This window comes from Pagrus pagrus (genome assembly GCF_965226575.1).
Source record: "Pagrus pagrus genome assembly, chromosome: 10".
NCBI lineage: Eukaryota > Metazoa > Chordata > Actinopteri > Spariformes > Sparidae > Pagrus > Pagrus pagrus.
Genome location: NC_140194.1, coordinates 17,641,766 through 17,666,820, shown reverse-complemented (window position 1 = coordinate 17,666,820; position 25,055 = coordinate 17,641,766). Strand labels below are relative to the sequence as shown.

At 39.2% G+C, this 25,055-nt stretch overlaps 1 protein-coding gene across 2 annotated transcripts in view; it reads left to right on the top strand.

Moving 5' to 3' along the window:
• Positions 1-2,804: 2,804 nt before the first annotated feature.
• The window catches only part of peak1 (pseudopodium-enriched atypical kinase 1), a 112,037-nt gene continuing 89,786 nt past the window's right edge, over positions 2,805-25,055 (top strand). The window contains exons 1-3 of one of the 2 annotated variants that reach the window (XM_084364054.1): positions 2,805-2,993; positions 6,171-6,215; positions 22,562-22,671. The gene's annotated coding sequence lies outside the window, so the exon portion shown is untranslated. The remainder of the gene's footprint in view (positions 2,994-6,170; positions 6,216-22,561; positions 22,672-25,055) is intronic. The other variant, XM_084364055.1, reaches the window with a different exon arrangement.

Here is a 25,055-nt window from a genome sequence, read left to right as displayed (position 1 = left end):
GCTTCGGGTGATTTATGATGATTAACTTCCCAGTTAAGCCATTGTTTCAGTGCTTTCACTGATGTCCTTTTGGACAATATAGTTAATTGTTAAACTCTAAAATATCCTGCCTCTGTTACAAATTATTGCCATCTCTACCTGTCTCTACCTCAGTCAAGGAAAATGTGGAGCTAAAAACGTGTTTGAAAAGACAATGATCACAAAATGTCTTTAAGATGATATCGTCTATTTGATCAAAATGTATTTTTTACCAGTTTTGATTTTATTTTGACCTAACTAACAAATTCATCCTCATCTTAATACCACTAAACACTAAGGGAAGGGATTTTTGGATGAATTGCCAAATGGGGTAAATTTAATTCTCTGCTCTGTCTTCTCCCTCCTAAAGACATAGCTCTCTCCTGCAGGTGGGGGATGAAGGCAAAACCCAGAGAGACACCTAATATAAACAATACCCCTCGGATTCCTATTTATTCAGCTGGAGAAGGAGAGAATTACTCTTGTGAAAGTAAAAGAGGAAAAAGCGAGCCATCCTTCCTCTTCGTTGATCCATCATCCGCTCTATCTCCCCCAGCCCTGGAAAATCCTTGGCCTTAGTGCCCGGGACTGGGGCAGGGAGGAGGAGGAAACAATGCTTGGAATTTGTAAAAAACTTGAGTCATTCCCACATGTCAACCTCTGGCTCAGCTCCTCCTCCTCTTCCCAAACGCAGGTTGCCTTCAGGTTCTACGGTTCTCATAAGCTCCTTCATTCAAGTGCTAAATTAATAAATGTCAGTACTACCAAACTATTGTTGCTGCTGCCTGACACATACAAACTATTTCTTTCTTTACTTGAAGTTTATTCTAGGAAGACACTCAAGAAAAGCAAATGTCAAAGCTTTGTAAACTGGGAGCAATCTAACTTTTCTCTTATATCGATTGCAAAGCCTTAGCATCAAAAACTAAATGTTCAATTTAGCACATAAGCTGTTGGTATCTTGAACTAAACTTTATCCTACAGTTGAGGAAAAAGATTTTATAGTTACACATACCACTGCCCTGTGTTTTTCCTGTGAAGCTGGCTTTTAATTAGGATTTCCAACTGCACCTGAAGGCAGCAGGAGAGGAGGGGATTTCCTCTCCAGTGGTCATCATCGCTTATGCGAAGCGTCATGTCAGTGAAGGAGTCACTGAGTGCACTCAACGCTTTTCAATAACTGTAACATGCACGCACTCACAGTGGCTTTGTACTCAACATCTGTTTGCTTCCTCCTGATGTCAGCTGTCTTTCCCACACACACATGGTTTTGAATAATTACATGAAATCACTTTTGCTTTGAAGTGTGGCATCACAATTTGTCATCACTGAATGTGGCTTTTCTTTACAGGCATTAATAAAAAGAGGACTGTGGTGAACAAATGTCACAGAGAAACGATTTTATTAGAAGAGAACAGTAACACATAGGAGGCATTAAACTCACAAGGTCACTGACACCAGTGGAAGAAGTATTGAAATCCTTTACTTGAGTAAAGGTATCAGGACCACAATGCAAAAAAAAGTTAAAAAAAAAATTTAAAAAAAAGATTTAAGCAGTATTATCAGTATTACGTACTTTAAATATCTGTATATTACATGTGCAGATCAAAATGTCAAAGTCAAACTTCGTAAAAGTTGGAAACACAAGTGTGATGATATTAATCACAGCTCAACCTCGATGACACAGCTATGGTTATATTATTTGCATCTGTGATTTAGGACATTTTGCCATGGAAAAACATCGCAAAATCATAGCGACACATGAGCTGAAACATTATTTTGTGAATCCGCATTAAAAGTAATAATTGTGAAAGTTCATTCTTGACCTTGGAAACAGTAGTTTGAAAGAAAAAAGAATTCAAGGTCAACTTGTTAGCTTCTCCTAAGGCTTTCATTCAGTGCATTAACTGATTATAATCAACCAGTGACCGAAGAAGCATTCAGAGCCATTACTTAAAGGGTAACTCCACCACTTTTATACATTAAAGTGTGTTTACAGGTCTTGGTGGTTCTACTGCATATGTGAAAAAAGTAGTATAAAGTCTTTTGTGGCCCAGAATAAGCTGCATGTAACCTGATAAATTCCCTCCAGTGATGTCACTCGCTGGCTATGTTGCACTGTGGGTAATGTAGGCTCCAGGTTTTGAAAAGAAAGACAGATGCCTGGAATAAAAAAGGTGATATCTCTGGTTCTGCTGTAAAGATTTTCATCATTTGTTTTTAAACTGTTCATTACAGCAGTGCAAACAGGTTGAACCCTACAGACTTAATTTTTTACTTTACTGAGAACAATAACACCAAGACTCCAAAACACAAAGGTACATACTCAAAATTAGTAAGGGATGTTTTAGTGTTTCACTTGATTGTTTATTCTGTGACATATCTGAATTTTTATCTTGAAAATTTGTGACACATTTCATTGGACTTTTATTGCATATCCATGCACATACATATACACACCCATATCCCAATATCCCTAACTAATTTTGAGTAGTGTGTATAGATCCATATAAACACAATCAGACAGGTTACAGGAAAAAAAAAGGTTGCATAATAACTCAGAAATGTAGTAGAGTTAGAGTGTTTATTTTTGTTGACTTGTATTATTTATTTATTTTTATTCAAAAAGGTGAAAACGTGAACATGTCTGCGTGAACATGTGAATAAAGAGTTGTGCACATGGACTTGCACAGACGCTTTGGTGTGTCTTGTAAAGTGCGCGTTCACGCGGCGATCCTGGCCCAGTCTCCCAGTGCGCTCGCTCCCGCGGCCAGGCTTGTGGAAAAAACTGCAGCGGCTGTTACCGGAGCCACGCAGAGAGGAGCTGAGTGCGAAAAATCACTGGCTCTGGCAAGAGTTGAGCCGCACACACTCGGATTTGTCGTTATTCCTGCTGAGGACGACCTTGTCAAAACCGGGATTTACGGCCGCCAAGAAGTGGTAGTACCGACGGGGAGGTATTCGGCGTCTGAAAGGTAAGGAAAAGTTAGCTAAGGGTTGCTTTTTCCTAAATTGAAAGTGTGTCAGCCACAAGTCTCGTCAGTTTCCTTCGGCTGCCAAGTTCCAGTTTGTAAGCAGGGGAATGTCGTGTGTTTAGCTGAGGGCTTTGTGAGTTAACGCTGAATGTGAAATGTGTGCAGTCCACGTCCAGGGATGCGAAGACAGCGGAGAAGTTTTGCTAGCCGTTGTTCCGTCTCACCGATTTGAATGAGGGCTAATTACTGACTGCGTGCTGACTTCCTAACGTTGCAACATAACTAGCCGCTGCTGTCATAACTTGACTCCGGGCTAACAGCTCCGTTTCTCCAGAAATGTGATGCTGCTTGTGTCTGTGTCGCTTAAAAGTTAGTCAAAGCGTACACCTGGCACGGGAACGAGTCCGTACCGAAAGACAACGTCCCAATGTTTACAAAATGGGACAGGCAGCGTTTAACTCGACCGAACAGGGGGTCCGGCGACCACCAGTGAGCTCTGAGAGGGAACCAGAGGAGATGGTTTATACGAGAGGGAGATAATACGATAATTAATAGGTATGAGTGCATACAGAAGACTGTTATAACAGCATTGTTACCCTTGAAAAATGTTATGTTTATGTTCTTTCTTCTTGGAATGCAAATTATTGGAAATATAATCAAAAATTGCAATATGACCAAGTGCAATAGCCAACTCCAATTCATTTGTTAAGGTGAAATGTATCTTACAAAAGTACAATACAATCGTATTGTAATGCTGCAGAGATGTCCTGGCCTACAAACATTTCTCCAAATGAAAGACAGCATGTTTGTTTGTTACAGACCATATATCGGTATATATCGGTCGGCCAGCCACAGATATGAGTTAGGGATATTGAGATATGTGCTCATATATGCATGTGCACGGATATGCAATAAAAGTCAAATGAAATGTGTCGCATTATTTTTGCGGACCAAACATTCACAAAACACAAAATAGAAAATCAGTGCCCGGATTTGAAATCTGTTGTTAAACTGTAAAATATCCTGCCTCAAATACGTACAGCTTTGTGTTTGGAAAACCACATTTGAGGAATCATTGCAAAAAAAAATTGTGATAATGTATGTAATATGTGTATAATATACCGGCCCCCCAAATCCAGTATCAATCGGGCTCTAGTACAGACCTCAACAATGTCACTGAACCATGATTTTAATAGTTTTTCAGTAAACTAATTGTGAAACATATGGCAATCACAAATCTGTCAAAATAATTGCAATTTGTTTTTTTTATCCTACTGTGCAGCCCTAATGTCTGTTATACGCTGTCACGGGGAGAAAGTCTGTGACATCCATGTCGTAGTTTGAATTCATCAGATCTAGGATCCACATTAAATTGAACTCACTCCTAGATACTAGCGACCTAAATAAGATTTTTTTTTCTTTTTTCATCAAGACCCATGCATAATTCCCTGAGAAATTTACAAAAAAATCAAAAAGTGCCTTTTCTTGCAATGTTGAAGAAAGTGAGAAAAAATTCCTGGATCTGTCCCTTTTATCTGGATCCACACCGAAAGTTAAAAGTTCTGAGCTGAGACCCATCCACCCTCCAACCACGTTTCGTGGGAAAAAACATTCTGTAGTTTTTGTGTAATCCTGTTGACACACCAACCAACCAACCATCCAACCAACAAACAAATGGAAAGCAGTGAAAACACAACTTTCTTGGTGTAGTAATAAAACTATTTCCCCTCTTGCAGATTGATTCCTCATTTAAAGATGTAGATTGTTCCTAGAAGAAAAGATGTAGTTTGTTCCTAGAATTTCCTATAAATTACCCTACTTGCAAGCTGTTGTAGGGGATTATCCTGTCCTCCCTTTCCATCAAAGACCTGTCTTTAACCTGTGGTGCCTGACCTGTTTTATTAAACAAACTGATCACCCACATTTTCCTTAGGACAAGCCATTTACACATGACTCCAGAGTGGGACACGTGTTAGCTGGTGTATACCATAAATCAGCTGCAGCCCTCTACATTATAACCAGGCTTTGATGCTAGTAATCTTTTATCAGAGGCGTGTTATGAATATTAGTCTCTCTCTGCCCCTGTAAATCAAAAGGAACACTGAATGTATAGCCTACAGCTTTACAAAATACTCCAGAAACGGCACTAATTTTCCATAAAAAACATTGAGGCTCTGAATGGATGGCAGACATGAAATTTCAAATGTGTGTTTAAATGTGATAATTTTACCTATGAGTTCTTAATCATCTAAAGGCTACTTGATTTGACAATCAGATGATAAACATTAAAAAATAAATCAGATTGTGAAAGCAGTGTAATGGTAAGGCATATTATTGTCTTAAATGTTCTTTTTACTATATTATATCTCAAACAAAGCAAATTCTAATATTTTAAATGCTAGAAACAGTTAAAGTTGAGCATTTTTGCTTGAAAAACAACTGAAAAAAGTTGCAGAATCTTTTTCTGTCAATCAACCAGTCAATTAATTGACCAATCATTTCAGTTCTAGTTTGAAAATAAGCAGTCACACATGTGGGTACTCTGATCCCAAGGTGGATTGTCAGTGCCAGTTTCCAGACATGAGTATGTGGGTTGAAAGATGTTCAAAATATTATCAGCAACATAAGTAACACACCCCAAAAACCCCTATCAGTCAGTTGCATTTCTGCTGTTCAGTTGCAATTCAAAGTATATTTCATTCTTCTGCAGTAATACATATTGAACCCTTCTGTTGTTTGTGAAAAGTAAAAACATTCTTCAGTCCAGGCCAGTGAAAGTTGAAGTTCATTACAGCTCTAAACCTCAGCCCATTCAAAACAGACACTGGGCTCCTGATAAATGAGATGTTCTTTGTGCATTCATGTGGGACCGTCGGTGCTTGTTTTTACTTGCTCCTCTCTCTTGTTTTGATTACCACTCGTGAGTTGACAGTGTCAACAAAGGCGTCTGACATTGTTACTTCTCACCTGTTTAAAGCGGATGAGGACGCGGATCTGCAGAGATTTCAGATTTGCCAAGTGATAAGTGCCTTGCGGATGCCTGTCCCCAAAGTATGTGGGACAAATATTTGTTGGATTGTTTCCTACATCTCTGAATTGTGAACATACCTGACATTCTTTGTGGGGAGCAACAGGAAGATAGTGTTTTGTGGTGATCTCGATCTTTCTTTTTCACAGGGCTGCAAGAAAATCTGTGATTCACAGCGTCTCTGACTGATAGAGGTAAAGTCTGATAGTTGTATGATAAACTCCTTATTGATCAGAATGTTTTCTTGCAAGACATTCAGATGTGATTGATTAGGGATGCATAGTAGTATCAGCTTAAGAAGCAAAATTTGGCTCGAAATAAACATTTCTGCCGATATGACTGCTCGATTAAATTAAGCTTTAATTTTATGTGCATGTGATGCAAACTGTTGCATAAGTAGTATTTCTGCATCTGCAAGAGGGTAATCACGATAACAATAGGGGTAAAAATATGTCATTTCCACTTCAGGAGAGACTATGATGTCTGCAATTAGGTGGAACAAAAATGTGCATATATCGGCATCAGCAATCAGCCAAAATGAGTTGGAAAATATTAACATATCAGTCATGAGCAAAAACCCAATATCATGAATCCCTAATTACGGCGAGGTGTAAGAAGAGATGACATAAATGTGACATAAATTAACTTTTCCATCACAATAGGCTCTTTTTGTATTGTAAAGGAATGCAATTGATGACTCACCAGCCTCGAGGCATATTGTGAAATGGCAGTGCAGTGAGATGTTCAAAATCTGTCCCTTCACATTGTAAGTTGAAAAGTTGAAAGCTGTTTCTGTTTTGAGATCAATGATGCAGAGATTCTACGGAACTCAGTTTAATCAGTGTTTTTTTTTTTTTTAAATATATAGATTTACATGGATTTAAGTGCAGCTATCGACAGAACAAACTCGGCTTGTTTGCCCTTGTAAAACGAATACACAAAAAGTTCCAATACGCTAATTAGCTTAATGAGCTTCTGCTGCATGAAAACATCATTACATTATAACTTTGGCACTGAAGCAAAGCTAATGTTCTTGGTTAATTTTAATATAATAACCCATTCAAAAATGTTTTTACACACCATCCTTATTAGTCCAATCTGTTTTCTTTTCTTTGTGTGTCAAATCATAGATTTCCCAAAAACTTTGTTTTTCCTTAGGCATAATAATATTTTGGGATGCAACATATGAATTATGTATGAGTGCTCACTTTAGTGCACTTCAAAGATGTGAAATTATGCACCGTCCTTTGGCATTAAATTGCATAAAACTTTTCCTGAATTCCAAATGTTTTTTGATTGCTAGAAAAAAAGAAATGTGTCAAATCAAATCTCCAAAATGTGAGATGTCATTTTGAGTTTTCCTCTCACATCCTAACACTATCGTAACTGATGACAGTATACTGTATTCAATATTTGTTTTCATTCTGACACAGAAGGGACAACTGAGATATTTATAACCTTGGATTAAAGGCAGTTTGTGCTCATCAGAAACAAATCCAAGCATCTTTGTTAGTCAATCTGAATCTCACAAATATTTGTTTTGGAGAAAAGTCAGTGACATAAATAACAGGTAATTTTTTGGTTGACACAGTGCGTGTGTTTGTGTGAGCTCAGAAACAGATCTGTGAAGGAAGTGTTATGTGACACCGTGACCCTTGACCTCTGCCCCTTTCCCTGAGCTAAGGCTTGAGCTAGGTAACAGGTGTGACCCAGAGGTTAAGGAGCAGACACACACACACACACACACACACACACACACACACACACACCTTTAACCCTTGAAAGTGAGGTTTATAGGGAGTCGATCGAAACGCAGATGGTTTCATTATTCTTTATCCATTTCATTGTCCAATCAACGTTTACTCCATAATGATGCGTTGCAGCAGAAAACTTGTATATTGCCAGTTTAACAAGGCACTGAATCCCTCTAGGACTATTTTTCTGTTTCTGTTGGTCTGCCCTCTTAATCTCTTAATTACTTGATCAGAAGAAAATAAGATCCACACTGTTTTGGTAATTGATTAATTGTTTCAGTTATTGTTCTAGCAAAAATGTTAAACAGTTGCTGGGTCCTGCTTCTTAAATATAAGGGCATGCTGCTGTTCGTTGTCATTTGTGATATTCTTTGGTTTTGGACTGTTGGTTGGACAAAAGAAGCAAATTGAAGATGTTCTTTTGGGCTCTGTGGAATAGAGATGACCTTTTCCTCATTAGTTGCAACCCTAGTGGAGAAGCAAAAGTCAGGTTTTATTCATGGACATCAAAGTTTCACATGCGTATTTTAACTTCTGAGGTGGCAGTAAACTGTTCATATCTTATTCCAATACCTTGCTCACTGTTATCCATGCACACGTGAATATCTGATCAACATGAATATATTTTGCTGCTCACACTCATCAGTTGAATGAAGATGATGCCCTTAAATGAAGGTTTATTTAAAATGAATATTAGTTAGATTGGTAATTAGGATCAAGGTCTAAAGTTCAGCATAATTTTACATCTCCAAATCTGGTTCTCCACAAAGTTCAATCCCACTTCACTCTTTCCAAATCTTGTGATAAACAACATTGTTCCCCTTATACATCATCATGAATTTGGCCATGTAGTTGCCCCTTAAAAATGCTCCAGGTTTCAGAAGGTCAATGGAGCCTGATAAAGTGCAGTTTGGGCTGGAAGCCATGTGTTAAAACTTCAGCCCTGTCTGCAATCACAGCATAGCAGGAGCCCGTTGTGTTTTGTTTTGGGTCTCCAGTCTTGATATAATTTGTGTTGGCAGCTCCAGGTCGTGGCTTATACCGAGTACCTTTTGCAGCTATCAGGCAATAACATTGCACCTACCAAATGTCATTGTAGTGTCATCTGAGTCATCCAGGTGGGAAGATGTCAGACCAAATTAAAGTAATCCTCTGGACTTCAGAATCCACACAGATGAATGGTGAAACATTTTTCAGTTCCACAACAAGTCGAGCAGTTTAAAGATTTGTTTTGATTGTGTTGAAAGCCTGTTTTTATGAATTACAAAATATATTCTTTATAAATCAATTAAATTCATTTTGAGTTTATTAACTGAGGAACTGTACAATCGTATCAGATGAAGATACAAGTGACATTTTCAGTTAACGCTATTTCACACTTGTTGCATGTTACATGATATTAGTGTTATGCCAGGTCAACCAAGTGTCACCAGTGTTATGAGTCATTTTGGTATCAGTCTTCAATCTCTGGCTTGTTGCAAGGTGGTTGATGATAAAGGAGCAGATTGCAGTGACACAGTGATCTTATATCAAGCCAGAAGGCATCTACTCTTGTCAGTGTATTTGATCTGTGAGAGAGAGACAATCATCAGTTTCTCGCCAGCAAGGTTGTGCTGTGCTGTGCCCATGTTAATTTGTGTCTGTGTGACCATTTGTGTACTCGTTATACATGTGGTCCAACACAACCTCATGTGAAGGGCTGCAGAACATTTCTGCCTAAGTCGTGTTGATAGATTTTCTTAAGGCAATGGTGGTGTTTGAATAAAGACGACGACTCCCATGATCCCCTGCTTCATGTCTGATGTTTTGTTTTGATTGATAGACCTTTAGTGGCAGAAATCACATACTGTGCATTACAAGTTAGGTACTGAAACCCGACCCGAACCCGGGTGGTGGTGGTCAGAAATTTAGGAAATGATTTCCGAGTTCGGGTCCAGATCGGTCATGTCAGTTGACTTGGGGCTTTCAAGTTCTGTTAGTGTCATGTCTATATTCAGGGTAAACACGCAAGTTGTAGCCATGGTAACAACTTTGTGATAGGGTAACACCAACTCAGTCCTTCAGCTTACATTAACTGCGATGGGCTTGAGTTGGGTTTGGACTTAAAAAAAACAGAACATATTTTGGGTCAGGTTTGGTAGCCACTCACCCGTACTTGGTCGGGTTTGGACAGAAAAATGAGTTTAAAGCAGTAAAATGGGCAAAGACCTTTTAATAAGTCAGGCAAAGATTTGTTCCTGCAAAAAAACAGCTAAATTAGGTATACAGTATTGCATAACTACTACTAGGAGTTGTATTTCCATTTCTAATCAACTGAATCATCAAAAGATGATTTGCACCTATTAATGCCTCTAATCTCAACTGCATTGGCTTTGTTTTCCATGTTACCATGCCCTTTATTCACTGTTTCAAGAGAGCTGATGAATTGCAAAGATTTTGAAATATTTCAGTTTGACCTTTTAAGCAACATTGACTTTGTAAACATTTGTGATTATCTTGGAAACTCAAGGCAGCGTAGCTTTGCTGATAAGCTATTAGCTGAGGTCTTGACCTTGAGAATGCAAGTCTAATGAGCTATTAGCTGAGTTGAGATTATAATGAAGTATTTGTGTTCATAAAAGCTTTTGAATAAATCAAAAGGCTTGTCATCTCATATCCAACCTTGAAGACCAAGCTATTTATGATAGGTGCCATCTCAAAACAAAATTTTATTGCAACTAGAAGTTAGAATGCATTATCGCAAGAAGCCTCTCTGCCACAGCAGTTTTGCTTTGCATGCGTTTTTCGAACTCTTCGCTTAGAAGATGACCTTAATGACTGAACTCTTGCTGAATGCTGTGTGCTGCTGCTCACCCCATGTCAAACTTTGTCCTTCACCAAAGCGTGTGATTTAAAAGTGTGTCTCCTCCTCACAGGCCAGACAGAGTTCAGCTATTCAAAACACAGCAAACTGACTTTCTGGGCTAAAGCTGTTGGACTCAGTGATTTAATTGTGTCAGAGATTCTCCTTTTGAACTGAATAGTGGGTGTGGGATAGACTACTCCTGCCATCATCATCGTCCTGTGGGGTCCATAAAACAAAGGGTGAACCAGAGCCGGTGGTGATGTAAGGCCTTTTCATTGTTGATGTCTTCCAGACCTCTCACCTGTCGCCCTGCTTGTAAAAAGCACTCAGATGTCTTGTTAATGTCTATTTAATAGCTGATTTATGTGGGTCATGTCAGACATTACTTTAGCTGTTGCTTTTGGCCATTAGTCGACAGCCTAACAGATGACGGCAGCATGTAAAATGAATGCTCTTCCATTTTTAATTTTGAATGACCTGATGTTGCACTTGTGTCTCAAACTCTTCTAGGATTTCACTCAAGCTTGAAAAACTTCCTCAAATCTGGTTTTAACACCACTTAGATGGGTTCAGTTTGCATATGTATGAAGAAAAATTGTGGTTCTTGGCCAGTATTAATGATGAGAGCCTTGACAAATTTTTGTTCTTTGTACACGTCAATCACACACTGTATAGACACTGTGGCCTCAAGTAGACTCTGTGACCCTGAAACCAAAAGCTTCATTTGGAGATTCCTTCATGAGTCTGTTCCAGCTGTTTTGCATTCCAAGCTTGATATGTTCTGTTATTTCTCAGGCTCCCACTCACTAACAGAGCAGTAGACCGGGAATAATAAGTGATGTTGTGGCTGTAGCCCCTCAACAGTACTCAAGAGATTCCATGGGCTTTCGCAACTTAAAAAAACAAAACAAAGAGTAGTTAAATTGTAGAGAAGACAGCGATTTTGATCAGAGATCTCATTTCTGTTGTACATTTTTGCTAAAAAGCACAAAATTAAAAAGTTAGTTAACTAACTAAAAGTTGTTTCTGGTTTCCTTGTTTCTAGAAGCAACTGAGCCTATTGAAGCCGTTGTTGGGGAAACTAAAGTTAGGGACATTAACAAGATCGGGCAGATTGAGCCAGTCTTAGCAATTCTTGAAACCCCTGTTCATCAAGACTAAATTGCATTTAGCCAGAATACATACTTACATAGCCCAACAAACTTTTTAATCACATCATGACAGAGGGCTATTGAAAATTTTGAAGATAGCCAGCATAGATTAGTAGCAGGAGGACTAATGAGTTAGTTTGTAAAAAATAGTCAGCTTATTCCCACTATACAAACTCAACTTGGCACTTAAAAAAAATTATTGTGTGATAGCACTGCTGCTAAAATGTATCAGGTCTTGAGTCCATTGCTTTTATAGTTTTTTGGATACTTGATCTCAAATGTTAAAAACCAACAACAAGGGATATGTCATGTAATAATGACTTCATTTTGATACTGTGGCCTAACTTTTGCCATCTAGTGCGATTGTCTTTAAAGGAACTTTGCTATGGATTTTTCAGGAGATTTATCTTTCTTTATTACCATGAAATGCAGAAATTGTGCCTGAATAAAATAATCTTTCTCAGAGTTTTGCAATCCTAGCTCCTAATACCTCCTTCACTCTGAGAATGAACACAGCTTACAGCCCGAGGCTGCAACGAGAGATGGCCAATAAAAGACCTAACAATATGTGCTGGGAGATCAAAATCCCTGGATGAATCTGGTTTCCAATTTCATTTAGAAGCAAAATGCCTTAAGGCTCGGTCCCACAGTTCTGCATTTCTGGTGATTAAATCTGGATGTAGATGGCTACGGGATAAAGCAAATAACTATGACACAGAAAATACAATTCTGTGTTGACACTGCAAATAAAGTGACATGCAGTCACATGCATTTGAGCCCACCCACACTTTTCCAACACTGTCAACATGTGTCTCTGGAACAGGTGAAAAATATCCCCTGCATTAATAGTGTTTCTCCAGTGAGGCTTTTGATCTAGGAGAATGTCTGCACCGGTCTGGCGCTGTGGCCAATGCTCTCAGGGATTGCTTTGACTGATTGTCTGACTATCAAAGACCCTGACTGACTTTTACACTGGACAAATGTCACCAAACAGGGAAACAGGAACTCTCCTGAGAAAGCATGTCCACATAGAAAATGTCTTCCTCACTACAATCTCAGGAATGCTTTTATTATGAACAGATTTCTCAAATGTCTGTGATTCACTTGTTTCTATGTTGAATCTTGGATAAGAGCTTCAAGCGATGTAAATAGATGATCCTTTCATTGCCTTGTTCTGTATTGAACTCCATATATGGAAGGATAATCCTCCCTTGCAGGATCTGCGGTGATCTATCTACACAAGTATTTGTTTGAGTTAGGACAAGGCCTCTGTGATTGGTTGTGGCTATGGTGAGGCCAAAACAATTCTGGCTTATTCAAATGTGTTGAGAGCACAGAGGGGTACTTGCACTTGGCCAAGTTTTGACCTCAGTAGCTCTGCTGGACTCAGCCTGCATCTTAAAATAACATGCTACGTGTTGTGCGGAGATCTCTCAGACATACCTTGCTGCTGTTGGACTTGTTTACCGTGGCGAACCTGAGCTCTCCCTACTGATGGAGATTACAGGGCTGGATGGGAGCCACTCACATGCCTCAATACTATCTCGTACATTAATCTGAAGCTCTTCAGGATGAAGTATGGCAGGTTTTTGGAGGTGGGTTGTATGTCTGTTTGTTGGATATCACAATAGTCATCAGCTACACAGCTTTACCTGCAGAAGCCAACTTTTTATAAAATGTATTTTCGAGCTTAATTTAGCAAAGTTTCCCTAAGTTGTGTGGAGGTATTCTATATGGTTTAAATATTCAACATGCTTCATAATTTGCATTTTGACAAAGCTCAGTGGAATATAGAAGTCTCATAAATTACAGATGAGATGGTTGAAGGTGCAGGGTGTGGTGCCTCTCTGCAAATCCACACTTATTAATGGTTCTTCCTGACACTGCAAATGTATAAAACCTTCCTCCACTGTTCTGAATTCTAAACTAGGTCATCATGACTCACTTATTTTCATCCAAAACGTGAAATGTAGAAATGATTCACTTCTTATCTCCTTCTCTAACAATAAGACCCCTTGTCTTTTTTGTGGCAGTTTCTCATCTTGTCCTAATTCAATGATGGACAGGGACGGCTTTAATACCTCTGTGCCTCAGCTTTGGCTCATTTGAGGTACTGGGAACATCATATTAAGTGTTCTTTTGAACCGTGGCTGACAAAAATATGTGTTCCCAGTGTAGTGTGGCTACTATCTACTCAGTTTTATTACCATGTCACTCTGCATGGACCATCAAGCAATATAATGACACAAGAACCCAAATTCTAGGCCAATGTTGGCACTCTCAAAATGTTGTCAGTAATCCTTCTTTTGGATTTAGACAGTGCAGTATTTGGTCACCAAAACCCATAGGATAGGAAGCATAGCCAATGTTTCAGTATCGATGAGAATGTCCTGTCCACCAAAGATGGCTACCGGTTGATAGCACCACCACAGCACAAGATGGATGTATTGTGCATGATCAGGCCTTATTATGCTTTAATTAGTCCCTTACAGTAACTATGTAAACATTCTTTCATACACTATGTGATATAGAACACTGATGAGAACGACGTTAGCAGTGAGGATGGCTTCATTACATGAATGTTACTTAAAACAGGAAGATTAATGAGCTTGCTAAATGTTATATTAATTGTCAACGATCTTCATGAGAAGCATGTTGAAGAAAATACAACATACAAGCTAACATAGTTTTTGATGTCTTCATGTGGTTTCTCCAATAGCAGGTCCAGGTGAAGCGTAGCAGCCGTGGCTACCCGTAAAGCTCCATACCTGCACCGTAACCCCTTAATGCATAATTAGAAATATCCCTTAAGCCTAATGGAAGCAATTCTATCAAAACTCAAAATGTTTTTTCAATTTACAGTACACCTCTAATTCCACTGGGAGACACATTTTGCTATCAAGTTTTTTTTAAATTTTTGAATCAGTGACCATGAATGATTCATCCTTGACGTGAAGCTTCTTTGCTTCTCTAAAGATAATGAGGGGAAATTACATTTAATTTGAACTGAAAACAACAAAAAGGCTGTTCAGCTGCAACATTAAATTAACTGGCAAATGGAAGAAGAATCATACCTTCCAGTATTTGTCACTTAGCATTCCAAGGTGGTTAAGACGTTATGCCACATTCACGGTGAAAATGCATCACGACATTAATCACCTCATGACTTGTAAACAAACATCCGCTGCCCAGCCTTGCCTGACACAGCAAGACTCTTTTCTGCAAATAATCCTGTTGGTGCTGCTCAAATTAAATTTGCAGACTCACTCCATTTTAAAGTCAGCCAGCTGAGTGAGGGCACATCTCAGATGACCTGTTCAACTCTAGACCCTCCTGTTAGTTGCTGTCTCACGCACACACACAGTCACACTGCCTATCCACGCTGTGATCTCATTAGCAATATTTGTGCGTACTGAATCTCTTTGACAGTAACTCCCTCCGGTTGTGTAAGTGCTTGTTGTTCGATGCGTGACATGATCTGGATCACATGAAGACCGAAACGGCAGGAAAACAAACACTCTCATTCCTTCAGACCCTGGCTCACAACCGGGCCCATACCACAGCTATATCAGGCTGGCAGGCCGACGGGGGCTCCTGGCTGGTTGTTCTTAGGGGATGAGACAAGTGTGACGTGTCCGTCTGAGAATGGTGTGAAAGAGAGCATGTAGCACTTTGGAGAAAAAAGGAACGGAAGTCCTTATTCGGACGTTAGGAGCAAGATTGGTGTTTGAACTGACTTCCTGCTCTTGAAACTTCCATGTGCATGAGTGTGTCGTTGTGATGGCAGGAGGGTGTCCTGCCCAGATACTGGCATTCAGCCAGATCTGGGCAATGGGAGGTAGAAGGGAGGAGGAGTTGGAAGTGCTCTGATCCAGCAGACTGTTGACTGACAGGAACAGTGGCTGTGCACAAACTAGCCAATGAGCAAGTGGCTGGCTAACAAGACCACAGCACAACAAGTGCCAGTATTCAGTTAATTTTATATGTCTGGACTGGAGAGCATATTGCAAGATCAAAGTGAAAATGTGATGTTCAAACATAAGGATTGTTTTCTCCCCAATGACACTGTTAATATACATTAAGGAGGAGTTTCAATTGAAATGTTCAAAGTGTTTTTTTTTCCTTGCTGAAGAAGAAAAGATGCAAATACAGAATATATATACACTGATATTTATTCTGGCATGCATATTTCTCCCTTGTGCCAGCATATCTTCTTTCCTCTGGGCAAGTGCTGGAGAATAACACCTGCACCAACACGTGATGAGGACATGGTAGAGATCAGAGAAAAACCCTTTCTGTGTTTGTTTCTTTTAGCATCAGAGCAAGGTGGGGTGGAGAGAGCGGACTGAAATAGGGAAGATGATAGTATTTCTTACATTGTGAAAGGTCCCCGCCTGTGTTATCATTTCTGTTTAATGTGCTATTGAAAATGTGAAACGGGTTCAGTTGTTGGGAAATGGAAAAAAAAAAGAAAAAAGGTGATTCAAGAGGTTCCAAAGCACTTAAAGAGGCTCAGGGACGTTGTCACTGGCCTTTGGACTAGCTATTATTTATCAAGGAAAAGATGACAGACCCATTTGGATGAGATTCATTTATCTAGGAGTGAATTTAGTACTGTATACGTTAGTCAGCATTTGCAATCCTGTCAGGAGTATACTGTAGGACACATTGGCCGATAATATTGATTTACTCATGTTTTCATTCAGAAAACATTTTTTGTTGTAAACTAGCTCAGAAGCGAGGCATAAAATGTCATTGGGTAGTAGATCATTTTTTTCAAAACTCTGTTAATGTAATATCATTAATAATATAGCATAGATGAAATTAAATGTTCCTGTTTATGTATGCCCCTCCAATGCAAAGACGTTGCTCGTTAAAATTTTCTAATTTTGAGCACTGTTTTGTTGAAAAGGAGGTTGAAATTTACTAATTAGTTATATCCCATACTCCCTCTACTCTCGTTTTAATTAAAATCTCTTTTGAACGTGCACTTGTGAGTCCCTTATTACATCTCAGCTAGTTAAGCAATACATGTTAACTTACTTTTACTGTATAAGCAAGTATTAGGCTCACCATGGCAGAAAGGAGGACATGCATAGTAATCAGGCTGACTTTCTCCATAAAGGGCTTTAATTAAACATGATTGTCACAGTCGTTAATACAACAGCAAAGGACATAAACACTAATGATGAATAAAGCAAACATAAAATTAGGTCAGTGCTTGTGTGTCTCAGTGGGTACATGTTTGATGTTGCATGACAAAAACCTAAATTTGTTCTCAGTTGTTTCACAGTCAACATTTGGTGAGCATTTCTTGTGAAGAAATGCCATGAATATCATCAGATGCGCATTTTGCCCATTCCTTTCTTGTTTTCATCAAATGCTTCACCTCCTCCTCAACATAACCACTAGCTAAAGAATGTTGTGATTGACATTCAGCCAAAATAAAAGTGGCAGGTAGCTGCCATTGTATAATAAGAGGGGGGTCCAAACAGCACAAAGCAGAGAAAGTAAAACATACTTTAGTGTTTAATTACTAAGCAGTGGGATGCTGTGCTTAGATTCAGCATTCCTATGCAGGACACATTTCAAAGGGACTACGTGCTGCAACACTGTGTTTAGTGTGCTGAATTTCTTTGGTCGACACCTGATGCACTTCTTTTATTCAGCTCAAACAAGCAGCTATCTGCAACGAGTCTGTCACTTCTTTTCATCCACAAGTTTTAGCTGTCATGGTGATTCCATGTGCTGTGTCCCTTTTTTTTATGTTCATGTCCGCACTATCCATAATTCACATACATGCCCACCTCCTGTGTGTGATTGGCTATTAACTTGTCAGTCAAAGCCTTGTGCAGAATAGAAATTATACACCCACAGTTGTCAAGATGCTGTATAGATGTTGTAAAAATGTGGGAGCATAAAACCAGTTGCCTCGAGGGTAGAAAATGACATGCAACACAAGCCACAGGGTGGATATATGGTAAAATCAAATGCAGTTACTGAGTGTTACTTTTGTGAACATGTTTTCATGTTTGGTGAATATCATAAAACCTAAAGAATCTACATTTTTGGTTTGTGCACTACCGTTTTGAAGCCTCGAGTTTGGCATTACAGCTGTCGCTGTCCAGTTTTTTGGGAGCAGGAAGAGACCATATTTGACAGGAGGGTGGAGCTGGGGAGGATATCCTGATCCGATTTGACTGAGAACATGCAGTGGTAGTGTCTTGTCAGTCACAAGGTAGACATGCCATACAACATACCCTGCTATATCATCTATTTTATTCTAAATGGGACCAGAATTTACAAAACAAACATCACGCTGAACTGAAGAAGACTTGAAACTGGCAATTGATACCAAAAGTCATTAGCAAACTGTTTACTGAGGAAATAAATCAAGTGAGAAGTAGGGTAATTTTCTCATAAGCTTACATACAATCTTCTTTTTGAAAACAGTGGGGTTGCCCCTACTGGCCATTAGAAAGAATGCAGGTTTAAGGCACTTTGGCTTTACTTGTTTTTTTGACCTGGAAGGCTCTGTCTAAAAAGTCGATACCTTTAACAGAGAGCTCTCTTATTAGCAAAATCCCTCATTCTCTGTGTCGGGTGATGCCATCATCAATTGTACTGTGGAGAGTAGGGAACACCACCCAATAGGGGTTTTTTAAATTCAATTACTGATACAAAATCACTGAAATTGGTCTTTCATAGGCCTAAAACATCTTCAGCTGGGGCACCCTGCAAAAGATCAGTTTTAATGCTCAATGAAACACTTTGCTTAAAAAATTACCTTGCCATTGTGATTGTAATGTGAGACATTGAGGTTAGAAGAGGGAGATTATCTTTGCGATCTGCTTAAGAACAGCCTGAAGCCATGAATTCGATTCTATATATACTCCATATGCTAACTACATCACGCCTCAGGGTTGCAATAAAACTGCAACATTGTGCCAGTGCACAACTTAATAGGCTTCCCCAGGGAGTGTGAGTTTGATCCTGAGTGATGTATTTAAGCCTCCCTATTGAGTTCACATCACTCCATGTTTTATGTGGCTTGCTGCAAGTGGAGACAGTTTTAATGGTCAGTCTCTGTTTTTCTGTCCTAACCAGTTCTGTGTTTTCTTTGCACCAAGTCTCAAGCTTGGTGAGTCTAACAATCTGTAATTAGTGCCAACCATAAACAACCGGAATCCCACTGAGCACTGCCACGGGTGGCTGCCCTCACCACGACAATCCGGAGTTTCCCTTTTGTCCTCGGATGTGTCTGATGTAGAGCCAGCTGCCTGCCCAGTGGGCCCTCTGTCTGGAGAGAGGGGAAGAGAAAGTTGGGGGGTTGAGAGGAGGCACATAAATGGAGGAAATAAATATTAATACATTTTAAAGGATAAAATAAGAAGACGAGCATACCTTGTAAAAATAAAAGGAGGTCTTGTTAGGTAACTTGTATGCAGGACCTGTCAGAGTCCTTTCCTGTCCTCCTGCAGAATCATATTTAAATATAGAGTCTGAGGACATCTAAATGTGATGCAAGTCCTCAGCTCTTGGATCAGTACAGTTTATTTTTCTGCCCTGGCTCCAAGATGCACAATAATGACATCATGGCTAATGTACTACAGGGTAGCTCTCCATTCCCTGCTTCATTTGTCTCGTCGTTTGGCTTGCATGCTTATTCTTTCACAAATATTATATCCACTCAGTCACTTGTAGCTGCCTAAAGATACTGCCTTTACCTAATGATGTTTGAGTGATGGCATATTTCTTCTTTACCACCGAGACATAGTGTCTGCATTATGTTAGGTTAGGTTGGAGTAGATTTGTGTGAGACTTGTGTTGATGGTCTTTTGGTAATTATTTCAGATGGTGGTGTTCTTTTTCAATTACAGTACCCACATCAATTTATGCATTTGTATTAATTAGACACTGGATTTTGCTCAGCATCTCTAAAACCTTTTTCTTTTTATCTGGAATGGCCAACTTCCCACATTCTTATAGAGATCATGGTGAGCTCTTGGTTGTTGTCGTCTTTGGCCTGAAGACATGCTCTGTGGACCATTGCAAACAGTATTTGCCTAAGACTTTGTGTTGTGTTGACGCAAAAATAAAAGAAATGTGAATCACGAAGAAAGAGGATCTTGTCCAAATTATAATATTCATCAAGTGAAGAAATTAAGCAGTTTTATCAATTTTATTTTCCGAGGCAATTTCCTTTCAATTTCACATTGGCCAGTAGCATCGCCCCAACCGTTATCTCCTGTAGCTTTACACTATTTTTCTTTGCCATGGTTTGTCTCGCATGGACAGGATTGTACTAAGCTACCATGGCAATGTCTTTGAAACCTTCTCTTGCTCTACATGCTTCCAGCCAAGTACAATACTGTCATGTGTGGTTTCGGGGCTAGTATCATGCAAAGTCTTTGATTTAGGTTCTGTTGAGCTTGGCATGTTTCCTCCCCATAGGGATCTCTTAGTCTTACCATAAGCTGAAGATCAAAAGCCCAGTGCATGTGCATGTTGTCCAAGGCTCACGTCTGAACCTTCAAAATCTCAAATACAGTATCCTGGCAGGTCGACTTAGACTCTTGGCTTTGGTCTCAGAGTGATCGTTTCCCAAACTTTATGCATGAAAGTTGTCTGTCATGGGATCATAATAGCAGCTTGTAAATTGAGATTGCCTGTGGAGGAATTATGATAAAGGAACAGCTCAATGAGTGGGTGCAAACTGCAGTAGTGCTATTGAGATGCAATAAAACAGTTTGCATCACAGTAGCAATAGCCTGCTGTGCTTTGGGCTGTATCAGTCCTGATTACGATTGCTTAACTGCCATAAAGGGACATATGGAGCTGTTTAACTATCTGCCTACGCAGAAATACTGTAGTTCACTGTCAATTAGAGCAAAAGGAAGGAAGTGGTCATGACTAAAACCAGGGGTATGATAAGCCCAGGAGAGAATTGGCCTGACTCAACTCATATTTCTACTCATATTTATTATACTTTTAGATGTGATTAACTTCAGTTCAATTTTAAAGTGTACTTATATTGATTTTGGATGGTTTATTAGATTCCTGTTTTCTCTTGTACTATATCTCTGTCACTTTCTGTGTATGCTTGCCCTTTACTAAATATCTTATATCAATACAGGACTAGTAAGTTAGTTTGATTTTTGCAGCAAAATTACAGTGTGCACACACAAAAAATGAATGGGTACACACCCAAATATGGACTTGTGCACAACACTCACACCTGCATGTGTTCACACAAACATGCTGCACAGCTCCCCCATCCTCTCCCCACAGGCAGCCAATATTAGTATTGGATTAGACTTTAAAGCCTTGGTCATGTTTAGCAAGTGGACCCTCTTAAAACAAAAAATAAAAACGCTTTCAATGTAAACAGACTCCCCACCTCTAAACCCTTGGCTCTAATAGTTAAGAGCCACTGGCTGTGCTCTACGCTAACAATTCCTTATATAGCTTGGTTCTTTGCCTGAGCAGACTACAGTATAAAGAGGGCAAAACTAGAATGACATGCCAGCAGGGATGAATTTAGGGCAGGGGAGTGGTTCATGTCTAATTTCTGTTGACTCATGGCTTTTAATGAGAATTGGGATGTGACAGTGATGTTAAGACTGAGTTTGAAATGGTTCGTTAGTCTGTTGGCGTTATTAATGCACAGTGGCTTCTTGGCTGGGTGATGTGAATGTTTATGAAGATTATCCCACATGAGGTGTGAGCCATGTTTTCTGCCAGGCTCCTTCTCAGTTTGGTGCCTTGTCACTGCTGTAAAAAATCCTTTTTGAGTCAATGTCTCACTGCTGGACCTGTTATTAGATACTTTAAAGATAATGTGAGATAAGTTTCCTGTTCGGAAGGGGGGGAACCTGTTTTGCCTTGGTCACACATTATATGGTGATAGTGACAAAGCAGGCTAGTTGTGTTTCATATTGAATTCTACCTGCTTGACTGATCTTAGCATGAAGCAAACAGGTGCCAACAGCCCACAAAGCATTACAGTTTAGTTTTCTTTTAAGATACCCCTGTTTTTTTTTCTATTGGAAGTGATCTTCAGTTTTGGAATCTGCCAATCCTATGCCAGTTGTTGTACTGATATCTGCAGCTGCTCATGTATCAGCTTTCCCAGTTCTTGCACACACACTACACTATCAAAAACTGGTGTATCAAAAAAACATTATTGATACACCAGTACCAGCTGTGCTTTCTCACACAAACAACTTTTAAAGGCCTAACCTAAAGAGAAAAAGCCCCCCGGTTTTTTTTTATGAAAGTTTAATGTTTAATGTTTATTACAGTCTTTGTTGAAGTCGTATCTTGTTGCCATGTTATAGCCATGTTATATATATTTGAATAAAGATAATAAAATCTATAATTTTATACCTTAGAATTTTCCCATAGTATCGAAAAATGGTATCAAACATCAATATATTTCAAGGTATTGTATAGAAGTTTGAAATTCCAGTATTGTGACAACGCTACCACACAATTTGGCTTTTTTTAATATACTAAAATGAACTAATGACCTTTCATAAACAAAGTCTAAACAAGTGGTTGGAACAGAGTACATTTTCAAATTGTAAATTGTTCTGTGCTCCTCTTGAATTGAATTTGCATGCAGAAAAAAGTTAGTGTCAATTTGTCATTTCTAAACAAAAATCCATTAATTTTAATTAGCTTGTATCTGTGACTTGCCAGGAGTAGGAGCTCACCAGGAGCACTTGTTGGTGACACTAAGCTGACATCTGCCCTCTCTCCTCTTCTCTTCCCTCCCTTGTCTGCAGGAAAATTGGCTGCAGCCTGAGGATGCCCTGTGGCTTCGTCTGAATCAGCAAGTTTTGGTATTTTCAGAGCTATAACACTCAAGACAACAGGGAGACGCACAGCCTGGCAGGTAAGGACAGTCAAATTTTGTTTCCTGTTGCAATCTGTAGTAGGGCTGCACAATTAATTGCTTCATCAAGTCATACAATTAGACATCTCTTTGTTTGTGACAGTAATTCTCATAGTTTGTAATTTGCAGGGAGCTCTGCTGCATTAAATTAATGCTTTTAGTGCCCTCTCTAAGTTACTGTACATTAGAAAATGATGATGCAGTTTTCAACCTCTTTATGTGCTGAGGGAGTTTTTCCCTATTTTTCTCAAAGAGCTCGGGCTGGGTTGGGAACCGTTGCTGTTGTGGGCCATTGAGACATGAGTAATATTGGGTTGTACAAATAAACTCCAGCACCACAGGGTAACATAACATCACATCAATAGTATGCAACCACCTGCAAAGTCACCACAACAAGACAAAACAAAAGGCATTCTTGACTGAAAAATCAATGTCTTCAACCTTGCTATGCTGTGATGTGTTTTTCATTCTGATAGCTTTACATAATATTTGAAGTAGACTTAGTCTGTTATGGACAGTGTTAGTCATCTTTGCACAGGGAGACCAGATGGCCCAATTGTGTTCAGTTTCTGCCCTTGCTGCCCAGGCTGAAGTTTGTTGGTTCTTAGCTTTTGTGCCTGCCCCTCTATAAATCTTCCTTTCTGTAACCAGTATTCTCATGCTTTGGCACAGAAGAACATCTACAAAGCAGTCACATTTGTCAAACTCACCCTGTAAACTTGGCTGTTGTGGGGGTGGATGTGTGTATGTCTGTCTGTGACTTAGTGTAGGTCTGAACACACTTCGTATTTGAGTAAAGTCTCCATTGCAGCTTTAACTGAGAAGCTTTAAATGCATTGTGTTGTTTTGTATCCATGACAGAGGGAAAGGGGAGGTCAAAAACATGCCTAGGTATGTCTGTATGTCTCAGTACCACAATAATAATGATACTTTTATTTTGATGAAGTTTGTTTCAAGCCAAGTTCAAATGGTTCAGTTGTTATGAAATGATTCTTTTTAGTATACACGTCATCATCTCTTGCTGGGAAATGATTTCATCCTTTCTGACTTCATGACCAAGGTATTTCAAAATTGTAGCTTAAAGTCACCTACAAAGCTCAGCAGCTATTTCTGGCCATGTTTTGTTTTTGTTCTGTTTTGGTAGTTATTACCACCTCTACTTTGATGGCTCAGACTGCTATGTTGTGTTGTCTCAGTAAGTCCCTCTGCATTTAATGTCAACATGGTTGTCATTTCGTATTCACAATACATATTTTCATTCCTTTTTGTCCTCCTTTCCATGACACATTTGATCTGTTTTGTCTGTTGTTGTGTCTTGCAAACATGTTGTGCTCTTTCTGTGGTGGATGTCAGTTGGATTTTTCATTGTTTTTGGTACTGAAAACTAGGGTTACACCTATTATCAGGGCCAATATTCAGCATTTTCCAATTATTGGTACCTGTGATTTTATTATGTCAGATTGCTGATAAAATAAACTAATTTAAAAATGTGCTGATTTGGTTCTGATGCAGCATCCTCTCCCTTAATGTCTTGTCCACAATAGTATCTGATTGGTAACACATCACAATTAATAGCTTATCAACACTGAGTAATCTGAATCTGCAAAGTAAGAAATAACTGAAGGGTATCAAATAAATGTATTGGAGAGGAAGTATGAAGTAGCAGAAAATGGAAATTCTCAAGTAAAATATGTGGAAATTGTACTCAAGAACATTACTTGAGTAAATTGTACTTTGGTTCATTCCATCACTGGTTGTTCAAAATTTTGAGACAACATTTTTTATTGCAATGAATATTTAGCCATTTATATGATGGTGCCATTTAAATATATTTTTGTCACTTAAAGTATTTAGAATTAAATAATAAATCGCTACAGTCAGTCCACTGTTTCGACATACAAAAGTTTAGTGTCAGGATACTGTAAACCAACTACTGTGGTAGAGTCAGGCGCATCATGGGGTCTGTCATGATTCCAAGGCCTAATTAGCACCTCAGCAAAATCCCACATTTGTCTTTAGATGGACTTTGAAATGGCTTGAGCATAATTGGACTTGCCAACACTTAGGCTGAGTCGAGGCCAGCCACCACACATTGCTCTGTGTTCACAGGCTCCCACCGATGCCATAGTCTTGTGAAGGATCAGGGGGATCTTGAGGGGGGAGTTAATTTGAGTGGGTTGTTTTTTGACATACTTATCTTCTAAATGCTGATTCACTGATAGTGAGGGCATTAACTTGAATGTGCTCAAGAGGTTGCAAGAATGTGGCATCCATATCTCTTCGTGGTTTCCTCTGGTGAACTTAATTACTGAGTTTGGGGATGGGGGGATGGCGGTTTCTCGGGTAATAATTATTCACAAATGTATGATAGCAGCAGGAATAGA